Source organism: Crocodylus porosus, unplaced genomic scaffold (genome assembly GCF_001723895.1).
Source record: "Crocodylus porosus isolate Cpor-Errol unplaced genomic scaffold, CroPor_comp1, whole genome shotgun sequence".
Taxonomy (NCBI): Eukaryota; Metazoa; Chordata; order Crocodylia; family Crocodylidae; genus Crocodylus; species Crocodylus porosus.
The window spans coordinates 65,190,216-65,201,244 of NW_017728931.1; positions in this window are offsets into that span (position 1 = coordinate 65,190,216).

Genomic DNA, 11,029 nt, shown 5'->3' on the forward strand with positions numbered 1-11,029 from the left:
CTTTTTATTGTCCTTGATGCTTGTAGCTGGTTGGAGTTCTGGCGCAGCCTTGGCTTTCCTAGTTCACTTCCTGCAGGTCCAGACCAGTGCAGAGTATTCTTCCTTGGAGGTGGATCCAATCCATCCTTTGTAGGTCTTTCTTCTTAGACACAGTTCCCTGTTAATGCACAGTTCCCTGGAGAGCCAAGGGGGCTGCTGTACCTTTTTGCTGCTTTTCTGAGATGGGATAGACTTTGCCTGTGCATCCAGGATCACTCCTTTGAGGAGCAACCACTTGTCCTGAACTCCCTTCCCCTTTGGGTTCTGGCCCATTTTTAGGTCCTCACTGACAAGCCTCCTGAGCTTGTCAAAGTCAGCTTTCCTGAAGTTGAGGACTTCCGTGATGCTGAATGACTTGCCAGCTTTACAGCGGATGGTGAAGGTGATCAGCTTATGGTCACTGTCACCCAGCTTCCCTTTGATCGTTAGGTCACTGATTAGGTCATCCCCTGTTGCCAGAACCAGGTTGAGCAGAGCTTTACCTCTTGTCAGCCCATAGAATTCCTGCGTCAGAGCTCATCCATGCATGAGAGAGCTTTGTGCCCACTCAGATTTGGCCAAGCGCTCTTCCCACAAGATGTCTGGGTAACTGAAGTCTCCCGTGACAACCATGCACCCGGAGCGTGCAGCCTCAGTCAATTCCCTGGTGAACTCTTGGTCAAGCTCTTGATTCTGGGTCAGAAGTCTGTAGTAAACTCCCACCATTGTATCCCCTGTGCCACATTCCCTATGGATTTTGACCCAGAGGGTTTCCAGTTGTCCACCCTGGGTGCCAATGTCAGCTGGCAGGGATGCATATCTTTCCTTGACATAGAGAGGTACACCCCTGCCCTCTTTGTCCACTCAGTCCCTCCTGTATGGGGTATATCTGTCTATACCTGTGGTCCAGTCATGGGTGGAGTCCCACCAGGTCTCCATTATCCCTATGATATCATAATTATTTGTGTTTTTAAGCAGGAGGACAAGTTCCTCCTGTTTATTCCCCAAGTTCCTGGCATTTGTGTATAGGCAGGAAAGTGTCCCTTTTGGGGGCCCTTGCCTTGCCCACAACTTGTTCCAGGGCTGGGGCAGGGGTGGGCTGCCTTAAGTGCCTTTGGCCTGCTGGCTTTGCAAGGGTTGCTTAGTGGGCCAGCAGGGGTGGTAGTGTCCCCCCCGGTCCCCTGGCAGGCTTAGTTTAAAGCCCGGTGGAGCAGATCAGCCAATCTGGCTGAGAAGAACCTCCTCCTCCCCAGCGGAAAGAGGTGGAGGCCATCCCTTCCCAGAAGCTCACCAACTCTGTCTCCAAAGAGAGAGTGGTAATGAAACAAAAGCCTTCCCGATGACACCAGCACCACGGTCTTTGGTTCACTGCCTTGATCCTCCTGTTTCTCCTGAGCCTGTAGCCTGAAACTGGGAGGATCGATGAAAACACCACCTGCGCCCCAAACCCCTTCAGCTACAGGGATTTGGGAATGAGGTACTTCATGACGCAGCTAGGAGCCATGTCATTTGTATCCACATAGATAAGGAGTATAGGGTAGTGGTCAGTGGGCCGGAGGAGCTCAGGGGTCTTCTCTGCAATGTCTCGGATATGGGCTCCCAGGAAGCAGCAGACTTCCTGGGCTAAGGAGTCAGGGTGGCAGATTGCCCCCTCCGTCCCCCTTAGGATGGAGTATCCCATGACAAACACTTTGTGTTTTGTCTTAAGGAGAGTGGGGGTGGTAGCTACAGTTGAGCCTATGTTGTCTGCAGGAACTGGTAACTTAGCAGGCTCTGCTGGGGCTGCAAGAAGTTCATACCTGTTGCAAAGTTCCAGCGGGGCAGGGCCCTTGGTGTGGTGGGCCTTGGGTCCCCTTGGCTGGACAGCATGGGAGGTCCCCAAGTCCTCCCTTGTCCTGGAGGGTGACCATGGTCTACTCTCTGCCTCCAGGGGGAGAAGGACCTGGTAGTAGGAGTCTCTATCTCCTGCTCACCATCCCTGATGTCATGCAAAGACCCCAAAAAGGGAGCAGACCTCACAAGAGGAGGTGACCATGCTCCTGGACCCCAGAGCCTGAAAAAGTGTTAGGCAGCCAAGAGCCAGAGTCTCCATCTGTATGGAGCCCGGAACCATGGGCCCTGTCTGGGTGGAGGCCTCTGAGGTGCTGGGGGGCGATGGGCGCAGACCCCGAGGGGACCCTCTGGGTGTGATGCATGGCCAGCTGCAGCTGGGACTGCCTGCCCTAGGAGGCTCACTGGCAGGGCCATGGGCCCTCCTGCTCACCCTCCTGTGCAAGCTCCCACACTAACTCACATGCCAGGCCCAGAATTGTGCCTGTTTGTGTGGCCTATTTGCAAGGCTCCAGTTGCGTGGCTCCCTGGGGGGCTGGGCAAAGTAGTAGCTGGGGAGGCATGACCCTCCTCATCTTCGCTCACCCGCCTCCCAGCTGGCTATGTCCCCTCACCATGGGCCCCTGCTTACTTTCAGGCAGGCCAGGGCTCATTGGGGGTCCTGGGGTCTCTCCTGGGAGTCCCTGGGCTCACAGGGGTGCAGCAAGCTTTCACCCGCGCATCTTGCTTTAGAGCCAAGACCCTATTGTGGCTTCTGCCATTGTCAGGCCCTTTTAAAACTGCATGTGCAAAAGGGCTGGCTGGTGCTGTGTTGTTTTCAGGGGATAAGCGGGGTCCCTCCCCCCCCACCAAAGGAAGGGACAGGTGAGTGCCCCCCATAACCTGGCTTGTGTGCCTGCAGCTTGGTCACATGGCTCCCTGCGGGGCTGGGCCACTCACCCGCCTCCCAGCTGGCTACGTTCCTCCCACCATGGGCCCTTGTTTACCTGTGGGTTCTGGGGTCTCTTCTGGGGGTCACGGGGGCACAGCAGGCTTTCACCTGCACATCTTGCTCTGGAGCCAGGACCCTGCTGCAGCTTCTCCCATTGCCGGGCCCTTTTTAAACTGCATGTGCTCAGAAGGGCCGCTATTAGGCCTAAGTAAACTAACTCCGCCATAGGATAGTTCTGACTGACACAAATACTATTCTGCAGTGGGGTTTAGCTGACACTCCCCCCAGGCGACTCCCTGCTGGCCAGGGATGCACTGGCTCAGCTTAATGTGTTGTAGTCTGAGGCGCATGTGTAAATGCTGCACCCAGGAGCAATAAACTCCTGAAGAAAACTGCACTGGAGTTTACGCAGGCACGCTTGTTTAACGTGTAGATGCATCCAGTTGGTATAGCATAGGCAGAAACAGGGCAAACCTCTATCTATGCGTCTCAGCTGTGGCCTGGAGGGAATGAAAGAGGTCTCCATGCCATCATCCCACCTTAGATATTGTTCATATGGGGCCCAAACAAGCAAGAAACAGTGTTGTCTGGCTCATGCTCAGATCTGTCAGTCAGGAGAGCTGAGTTAGAGCCTCAGTTCTGCTGGTACTTTGTTGTGTGGTATTAGGAACACTTTTTCCCTGTTTCCCAATGTGAGAGATGATTTTGAGCTTCCTTTACAAAGTGCTTTGGAATACATGGATGACAAGTTCCAAATAAGAGCTAAGAATGGCTTTGGTAGGTGCATGATGTCTGTCTGGTATATCCTTGCTATAGGTCTAGGCAGTACTCAGCCATGCCTTCCCAGCATCTATTTGTCCCTCCCCCTCTAGCTCCAGTGAACTGGATGCATTTAAGTGCCCTTGATAAGGTGCTGCTTGAGGCACCCCTCATTAAATGCTAGTTCTTAATTTTCACTCAACCTCTTTTTCCATAGAAAAATAATAGAACAGTTCTGGTGCAAGGAAATTGGACTCCAACAGGAAGAAGGCTGTAATGCTATAAGGCATCTTTACATGTGCTCCAGGGCTGGGAGTCAGATGCTTTAATTAGAGTGCTTGCAGCATCTCATGCATTCAGTGTCCCATGCTTCAAAATGGTGGTGTGGGCACTTTAGTTAAAGCTTATTTGACGAGCTTTATTTAAAATTCCTCTGGCCCCACTTTGAAGATCAGGGATGCTGAATACAGGACACGTGGAGGTGTAGCATGTTCCAACAGACTCAATTAATCGGGTCTGCTCTGACATGCTGTAATTTCAGTGCATCAGAGCAGCGTCCCCGCATATCTACAGGCATCCGTAGTTTCCATTTGAAACCTGAAATTCTTTTGTGAATCATGTTTATAAACTTAAGTTAACCCCCAGCAGTTACCTTCAGGTTCATCAAGGATGCATGCTTGCTGGTCTCACTAAAATGGACACAGTGGCTCCGCATTAAGTGCAGAGCCACTGCGGATTAAACCCTCGTGGCTCCACTCTCAGCACAAAAGTGCCAAACCAGGGAGCCCAGGAAGTTCTTCCCTGGGCTGGCTCTAATTATGATGGCAGCTTCCCACTGACAGTATAGCTGCCAGAGGTTAATCCCTGGTGGCTGTGCTCTCAGCATGGAGCCATAGCCAGTGAGACCAGGAAGCCTAGGAAAGCATTCTTCCTGGGGCTTTCTGGTCTCACTGAAAGTAACCCTGGGGTTCCACACTGAGAGCAGCTGAACTGCTCAAAAGCAAGAACATGTGGCCAGGAGAAGCACACTTGCTCCAGCCCCATGGTCTTTCTGGAATTAAGCTGTTCAGAGCAGCAGCTCACAGCATGGAACGGGGAAGGAGGGCAGGGAGATCACTAGAGGCTGGGAGCTGTGCATCCTGGGAAGAAGGAAGTAAATCATTTTCCCTTCCCGATCATTCAGCCAGTACCCTGAGATGGCATGGGTAAACTGTTTGAGAGGATAAGCCTTGTTCTGAGTGGCTTATCTTTAAAATATTTAGAGCAGGAGTTGGCAACTCCTCAGTATGTGTGCCAGAGCATGGCATATGTGGACGTTTTGCTTGGCTGTAGTGCAGCCCTGGCCCTTCCCTTGCCATCTGCCCAAAGGTGCGTGCATACCCACTGCCAGCAATGAGCTGGGCCAGGACTCTGCAGACCTTGGTGCAGCGGCTTGCAGCCTCCCAGCCATCTGCCACAGCCAGCCTGGGCTCTGGGCAGGCTCCTGCCACGGAGCCCAGGCTAGGTGACGGAGGCTAGAAGCCAATTCACCAAGGTCTGCAGAGCCCTGGCTCAGCTCGTTGCTGCTGGCGGGTGCACACATGCCTGCAGGTGGATGGTGTGGGAGGGGCCAGGGATGTGCTGCCCTGGCCCTTTCCCTGCTATGTGTCCTGAGACATGTGCAACCACCACCGACCATGGAGCCAAATTGTATTAGTTAAGCTTGAGCTAGGTCTCCCCAAATACTCAGTTAAACCAGGGTAATTTTGTAATTGTTTGTTTTTCCTTGCATGTCTACCATTATAAATTTTCATATACTTAGCAATAAATAACTCTTATAGTCAAATTGGTGGTAACCGGGTGTATTTTTCCTTCTCTCCTTCTCCTTCCCCACTTGCTCTGCAGCAGTGCTTCTTTTACCTAAGCCAAAGATCCTTGTGAAGCCCAAAAATACTGTGGGGTCTGCTCATTAAGAGGCTACCACTGCTAGCACAGTTAGGGTGAAAGATTGGGACGTGCTGAGTTCAAAACACATAAGGGGATCAGCTTGTATAAGCTGACTGACCCCAGTCTGGCTCAGACGTGCTCCAGTGAACTGAATGTTGGCCCATGAGGGTGTCAGCTGGATTCAGAGGTATTCAGTTTACCTGTGTACTTGTGTCTGAAATGCATTTTATTGTTACCTTTAATGAACTGATTCCTGTCATATGAGGATGCCTGACCTGGCTCGATTGATCAGCATGTACAGGCTGACATGTCATGTTAGTGCATGTGTGAGTCTGACTGATTTGGTGGTTGGAAGAACCTAGCCATACTGAAACAGAGTCCTGCAAGATAACTCCACTGGGTCCACACATCCAGGCACGTGTGCTTGCAGCAGCTCAAATAGAAGCAGTGCAAATGTGAACCAGGGCTTTTTGCCTCAACGTACGTGTTTGGACATGCACTTTTGTTGTGGAGCAAATTGTGCCACTTGGGGAAAATAACCCTGCCTGGCTCCCCAGGAGGAGCCAGAGCCTGGGGTCAACACCTGTGTTGTCCCCAGCAGTATAAAAAGCTGTCTTCTGGCCCCATCTGTACAAAAAGCTGCCCTGGCAAGCAGCTCAGGGCTACTTGCTCTCAGGAGCTTCTGGGGCCCACCCACTTGGTACCTGGGGACACGACCTCTTGTGTCAGCTAGACTGCTGCAGCAACATCCCAAATCCACTTTTAAAAATACCCCAAAATCCATGTTTTTCCACAATTAAAACAAAAGACCACTCTACACCCCCCCCTCCGCCCCCAGGGAGACAGACGGAGAGAGACAGTGATCAGTTGGGCAATGCTTTATTGGTATATTTACAATGTTAAAGCAATGTGGAAGCCTACCAGTGAGTCTCTATCATCATTATAAAAAATATTCTAAATACCTATATGTGTTGATGTGTGCTTCTGGTTTTCTTCATACATGATGCGTGAGTGATGGAGGGATGTGGTGTTTGCAGGAAGCGGTGGGGGGAAAGGCAGGTGTGTGTGTGTGTAAGTGGGCAATTGGGGGGGACTGCATATGGGTGGCTGCCTGGGTGGGCTGGGTCCCCTGACCTCCACAAGGTGCAGCCCCCACCCCCCCCCGAGCCCATAACTAACCTTTAGCAGCAGCGTGCGAATGGGGTGCTCTGAGCCATGGCGGCAGAACCTGATGCGGTACACGGGGACTGCGCACCAGGTCCTGCCGGCCCTGGGGCCTCTCTGCTGCCCAGCTGGGCCAAGTCATGGTGGCAGGACCCAGTGTGGCTCGTGGTGATCATGTGCCAGGCGCAGCTGGGTCCTGCCGGCCATGGGGCCCTGTTGCTGCCCGGCCAGGCTGGGCCCATGGCAGCAGGACCCAATGTGGTGTGCAGGGACCGCACACTGCACCCAGATGGGTCCTGCTGGCCGAGTGGCAGGACCCAGTGGGCCCAGCACGTGGGCCCTGCACACCACAGCAGGTTCTGCTGCCATGGGAATGGCTCAGCCAGGCGGCAGAGGGGCCCCAAGGGTGGCTGGTCCCGGCACGCAGTCCCCATGTGCTGCACTGGGTCCTGCCACCAAGGGCCCAGCCTGGCTGGGTGGCAGAGGGGCCCCAGGGCCAGCAGAACCCAGCTGGGTTGGGGCATGCGGTCTCTGCATGCTGTGCCAGGTCCTGCCTCTGCCCTGTTGTGCCTGTTGGGGGGGTGGCAGGACCTGGGCTAGCTCCTTGTGGCTCGCTAGTCTGGCTTTGCACTGGAGTGTGTCACAGGGCTCTGGGAGGTGTGGATCCTGTGTGTACCTTCTGGTGCCTTGCGACCTGCTCAGGGATGCTTTGGCTGACACCAGAGCATCTGTTTTTTGAGGACTGACCTCCTGGCACAGTCTGGAACTGTGCCTTGCTCCGCTGTTGTTCGGAGTGTTGTTTTTGTTTTGTTTTGTTTTTTTTGACCCCTGGATATCCAGGGGTCTAATTTTCTTCGCACACTGCAAACCTGCAGTGTGGGGAACATTTCTTCATTCCCACAAGTACCTCTTGCCCCACCTCAAAGGGGTTTGAGACTGGGCAAGAGGCACATGTGTGCTCGTGTGGACATGCCCATTGGGGGTGAAGACTTGCAGAAGGGAGAGATACAGCTCCAAATAGTAACACAAGCAGAACATTAATAGAATTACAAAGACCCTAGAAATGTACCCCTAATAAATGAGCACACCCCAAAGTGATGGGTAAATCTGGTAACCTCTCATGGTATGGGGGCAGTGGCTTGAGTCCTGGTTAAGCTGTGATGCTTTTCAGATTAGTTGGTCAGGAATAAAACAGCACCTGGCCTTGATTGGTTTGAGCAGGTGAGGTCAGGGGGTGGGGCACTGTTTAAGAGAGAAGTTCTCCAGGGAGAAGGGGAGTCATGTTGGGACTTTTACACAGTGGCTTAAACCTCTGCAAACCTCACTCACTTCTGGATGCTGAAGTGAGTAAATTACCAGAAACCTAAGTAGAAAGGTAGCGTATACTCATTTAGAAGTGTTTGAAATGGCTATCAGTCCAGCTCTGCTCCGGGTATTCTCTAACTCGTACTGTTCCCCAAGCCTACCCTCTCTACCCTGTAAAGCTGTCTGCTATAAAAAACTTTGTGGTACGTGTTTGAGAGGGAATGGGCACACCTTTGCATTCCCTTTGCCCGGCTGACTAAGGGAGGCTACTTTCTGTGCTTCAGGTTAAAGGAAGCACCCCAAGATTTCATAGTGGGTCAAGTGCTCTCAAGGTCTACAAGGCCTGTGTACCCGAGGGGCCACAGGACCTGAGCAACAATCAGACCCCAGGTGGTGGCTGCAGTTACCCCAGTCTTGCGGGTGTGCACCAGGAAGGGGGTTGGCCAGAAATTGGTGGCCTTGGGGAGACGCTCGGAGCTCAATAGGTGGTCGGGTGCAGTAAGGTGGATGGCTCAGTGCAGGGGTGCTCGCTACTGGCCCACCACCAGGTTAAGACCCTTTAACAGGTGAATACTCTTGTTTTAAGTGCCTTTAAGATAGTTTAAAGAACCTGTAACATGGCCCTCTTTCTGCGTGCTCTCTTGGTCCTCCACTTGCACATTTTCTTTCACACACTTGTATTTGCCCTTCTCAGGTAACACCCAGCCAAAGGCTTTCTGTCTAGAGTACTCGAACAGCTGCAAAGCTTTGCATTTGTTTGTTTTGGGCAGACATGCCTACTTTCCAGATTCTTAAACAAAGTATAGTGATTAAATCTACTAATTTAAACAAGCATTCACTCCAACCTAATTTTTTTCCCTCTCCCTGCTGAGGCCCCAACAAAGGTCAACAAACTGAACCAAATATGGCATGGGAGAGGCACGTTAGTCAGGAGATATCTCTGAGGAAACCTCTAAATCAGGATGTAATGTGTGCAAACTTTCAAGAGTCACTTTTTTTCTGAGAAAGGGAAGCAGGTGAGAGGAGGGTTGATAAACTTATAATGGGAGGCTACTTTTACTTGCATGGCTTCTAGTGCCAGCTTTACCTTTGCCTCTACCAACATATTTGAGCAGAATAAAAGCCTTTTTGTTTTTTCTCAAAAAAAACATTAAAAAATCTTACATGAGTTTAAAGAGTTCTGAAACAGCTGTCTAGATTATTAGTCAGAGGCTTGCTAAAAAAAATTCTCAGGCTGACCAATAGAACCACCTCCTTTTGGAGCCAGGCTGCTTCCTCTCTGGTAGAGCCTCTAAAGGGCCTAAGTTTTTTTTTTTACATAAAACGGGACAGCAAAGTGAAGTATGATACTGCACTTCACTGTCTTATCCTGTGGCCTATTTCTCTTTCTCTGGTCAAGATCACTGGACACCTACTCCCTGAGGACACTTGCCTTGCCCTTTTCCTTCCTGAGCAGAGGGAGGCATTTAATTGCTTTAGCGTAAGGTCTGGCAGCAAGCAGGGCAGAGATGGAGTAAAAGGATCAGAGGTCCATAAGTTTCCCAGAGCCAGTGCTCGCAGTCTTAGTGGGAGGGTTAAGACATGTCACAGGTGAACCTAGGAGCGGCTTAAATTCCCCTGCTCCCATATAGGGTACCACACTGCAAGGAATGTCACAGAAGCTCTGAGCCAGTAGACACCAGTGGGGGCAGGATGGTTTCAACTGGGCTGGTTGCACTCGCCCTTTGTCTGAACCTGAAGGGGTGGGGTATACATGGGCAACGCTGTTCCTAGCAGGGGCTTGGACCTCAACCACTTCCAGGGCACTGTTAGCAGCTGCTCTGGCTGTTGGGTGGCTGCTCCCATCTCGTGCCCCAGGGAACAGCAGCATCAATGCTGGGATGGGTGACTGGTGCTGCTTTAGTCAGGTGGGGCATGTGCCCTGCTCTGCAATCAGTCCTACCGACTGGAGGTGGGGTCCCCCACAGGCAATGCTGTGACTGGGGGGGGGTCTGATTGCTGTGCTTGCTGCAGCTGCTTCTGGAAGCAAGTGCTGGCTGATTGCTGCAGCCACTCCCAGAAGTGCCCACAACCACTCCTGGAAGTGGCTGCAGTGATCATGGTGATCAGCTGGTGCTTGCAGGAGGGCACCAGCACTTTCAGGGGTCACCTGTGCCACTGATGAATGTGATGGAGCAAATTAATGCAGATTCCTGCATGTTATGTTTCTCTTTGCTTCCATCTTGAATGAATGGGAAAGGGCTGGGCATTGGATTACCCCATTACCTTCTTGGTGACATTTTTATACACAGCATGTGCTGGAGTAAATTAATGCATATTTCTGCATGCTTGTATTTCCCTTGTGCTGAAGGGAATTAGAGCCCTGCTGTCCTGGGGTACCTCCAATGTACCAGCTTCCTCCTTTGGGGTGCCAGGCTAAACACCCCCCAAACTAAACTCCTTGTACTTTCTGAAAGCAGCAACATGCTGGTAGTCAGGTTACAGAAGATGCTAGTGTGAAACGTCTTTATCAGTTAAGCAGGGGTTGCCTGTACCTCGTGCAACAAGGGGTCAGATTTGCACCAGATAGCCTGCAGCATTCATTTGTGTTCGGTCACGGCTGTAGGCAGCTTTCTGTGGCCACATTGGGGGAAGAGGGAATTGCCACTTCTGTCTGTGCCGGGGCCACGCAGAGGGTAGGAGTTACAGCTGAGATGCTGCTGGGTCCTGAAGTCCAGCGACTGTTTCCTGGACAGAAAGCCACTGCCCCCTCACCCCGGCACTTGGTGCTAACTTTGGACTGGAGCATATCACTACCCCTCGGGGGGGGGGGGGACAGCGCTGCAGCACGGCTGTTCCGGCGGGAAAGCGGCAGCCCCCTCCCTGACAGCTGCACCATCCACCGCGGGACCCAGGCCGCCTGGAGGGCGCTGTCTCTTTAAGGGCGAGCCGCGCGCCGATCTCATGGATGGGTGCGCGCAACTCGTCCAATTCCACACTCGGCCCTGTTGGGGGATGACAAGGGAGGAGCTGCCCCTGCCGGCAGCGCTCGGGGCTCGGCTGCTCCGGGCTGGAGCGCGGGGGGTTTGATCGGGCTGGCGGGCAGCCTTAGCCACC